We start from the raw sequence: 3,135 nt of genomic DNA on the forward strand, positions 1-3,135 counted from the left end.
AGCTCCCTCCTCTCTCCCCACTTCTGAGTGAACCTTCTCTGATTTCCCTCCAGAGAGTTGAGTGTACAGTCCTTTGCTTTGTTAAGGGGATTTCATCTTCTTTTTTTTTTTTTTTTTTTTTTTTTTTTTTTTTTTTTTTTTTTTGTGAGATCAGCTATGCTTTAAAGAAACACTTATGGACCCTGTGGTGGTTTTAATGACAGCATCTTCTATAGGTTCATGTGCTGAATGCTTGGTCCCCAGTTGGTGGAACTGTTTGGGAAGGATTAAGGAGATATGGTTTTATTAGAGGAGGTGTATCATTGAAGTTGGACTTGGTGGTTTCAAAGCCCACATTGGTCCCAGTTAATTCTCTCTTTTCTCCTACCTCCTCCTCCTCCTCCTCTTCCTCCTCCTCCTCCCTCTTCTCTCTCTCTCTTTGTCTCTCTCTCTGATTCTCTCTGATTCATGCTATAGGTCAGAAGCTCTCAACTACTGTTCCAAGGCCATGCCTGCTGCCCTGATCGTCATGGATTCTACTACCCCCTGGAACTGTAAGCCTCAAATAACTGCTTTCCTTTTATAAATTGCCTTGGTCATGGTGAGTCTGTTAGCACTTGCCTATAATCTTAGCCCTTAGACGTGGAGACAGAGACAAGAAGCCTCAGTAGTTCAAAGCCATCCTTAGCTTTGTCAGGATTTTGAGTGTTATGAACAAGGTTACAAGCAAGCCAGCTTGGGCTATGAGATCTTATCCCAAAAGAAAACATCAAAACAATAGTAGGTCATGACACAAGAAAGAGGGCTGTGATTGGGGAAGAAGAGATCTTGTGTGGGAAGAAGGGAGGGGAAGATGGTGGGACACCAGTAGCATGTTCCTGTTGGGACTCCTGTTTCCTGTGAAGCTTTCTGTTCATGAGTTTTTTCCCCCTGCTCTTCAATCTCTTCTTATATTTTTCTGGAGATTGGTTTATTTTTTCCATTGGTGGAATTCTTCCCACCCTACCCTTACTCATAGGCAAATTTACACACTCTTGCTTCCCTATTGCTGCTTAGCCTTGTAATTTGTTGCTCTCCATATTTCAGGGACTCTGGGGTTGCTCAGATAGCCAACCCTTCCCTCAGAACAGTGGAAGAGCTTCAGAGGATCCTAAGATGACTGCTCCTGGGTAAGACACCACGTGGTGCTTTGAATGAGAATGCTCCGCCCCCACAGGCTCATAGATGTATGTGTTTGGTCTGCAATTGGTGGGACTGTTCGGGAAGGACTTAGGGGTGTGGCTTGTTGAAAGAGGTGTGTCATTCAGTGGACTTGGAGGTTTCAGAAGTTCTCAAATTGCTCTCTCTGTCTCATAGTTTTTGTCCTAACATGTAATCTCTCAGCTTCTGTTCCAGGGCAGCTGCCATGCTTCCTGCTACCATGGACTTTGACCCTCTGAAACTATAACCAATAAAAAAGTTGTCTTCATCAGGTATCTCTTCACAGTACTAGAAAAGTAACTAATGCTATTACTGTCTTACTGTCTGGAATTATTATATTTCTTTTTTTTTTTTTCTTTTTTGAGACAGAGTTTCTCTGTGTAGCCATGGCTGTCCTGGAACTCACTCTGTAGACCAGGCTGGCCTCAAACTCAGAAATCCTCCTGCCTCTGCCCCCAAGTGCTGGGATTAAAGGTGTGTGCCACTGTTAGACCTAGTGGGGAAACCCCCACTCAATTCCCGATTCGGCATGCACCCAAAAAATCATGAAGGACCATCCTGATGTAAATATATGAGGACGTTTAATTACGGAGTTCCGGACCAACATGCATCCCACACAGGAGATAACGGATGTTGGCCACAAGGCTCGAAAGCTAGGGGTTTTTATGGGGTAAGGGGCTTAGGGGTGTGGAATTCAGCATAGCGACACACTATTGGCTTATTCAAACATTAACAGAAAGATTACATGTCAGCAAAAGGGCATCAGGACTTTGTTCCTGTGGGCTGTGGGCTTATCTTTGTTCACATAGCAACCAGTTGATGTATGACTTTACCCTGCGTCAAGGGGCAGTAGACAGAGGGGAGATTCCAGCCAGGTGGTGTTGACCCAGACAAGATAGCCCTGCTTGTCCTTGCTTTTTTTTTTTTTTTTCCATTTTTACAGTCAAGCTGTTCTTAGGAATGTCTTAACAACAGCCCTGTCTATTCTGCTTTGTTCTTCGCCCCAGGCAACCTCTAGGCTCACAAACAACCAGCAATTTCTGAGTACTTTATATGACTTACAGGTCTTGAAATTTCATCTTTCTTTCACCACCACTGCCTGGCTGGAATTATATCTCTTAATTTCTAAAATTAAAAAATATTAAATGCAAACTGTGTGTCTAAGTTTCCCTACATTTTTAAAATTAGTTTATTTGCTGTTTGTTCTTGCTTGCATCTTGTGCTATCCTCCCAAGGATCGTTTCTTCTTTAAGAAGTGTGAATATTAAGCTTCATTTGTTGAGTACCATGGTGGTAACATTTCTTTCTCTCTCTCTCTCTCTCTCTCTCTCTCTCTCTCTCTCTCTCTCTCTCTCTCTCTCTCTCTCTGTCTTTTTTATCTAGTTGTTTATTTTTCCCAGAGATGGAGTTTCTAGATAACCATTTAATTATCACTGTGTGTTCGGGAGGTTTCCTGCGTGGACAATGTGTATGTGGGTACATAAACGATGTGTGCACGTCAGGGTTAGAGCACATCTTTGTGGCGCTGGCGCTCTCTTCCACCCACACAGCAGGTTCTGGGTATTGAACTCAAGTCTCCCGGTTTGTACACAAGTCCTTTAACAATCGTCTCCCTGGCCTCAAAGATGGCTCTTTTTAGGTGAAGAATTCTTGATTGACAGTTGTTTTGTCTAACAGTTTAAAGGTATATTCCCTGTGTCTGTCTTCTAGCTCCCCTCCTCCCCGAGGAAACTGCAATGATTCTAATTGTATATTCTGTGGGCTCCATATCTCTTCTTTCAACTTCTCTATCATCTCTTTGCCTCTGATGGACTGTAATTTTGATGTAAGCTTTACTACAAGGTACTAAGTATAGTATTTCATTAGCGTTATCCCGGCTGGCTTACATTAACCCTCCGATGTTTATTAAATTATGTCTATCCCAAGTCTAAGCAAATGCAGCACATAGTCTTTTAT

This window comes from Mus caroli, chromosome 15 (genome assembly GCF_900094665.2).
Source record: "Mus caroli chromosome 15, CAROLI_EIJ_v1.1, whole genome shotgun sequence".
NCBI lineage: Eukaryota > Metazoa > Chordata > Mammalia > Rodentia > Muridae > Mus > Mus caroli.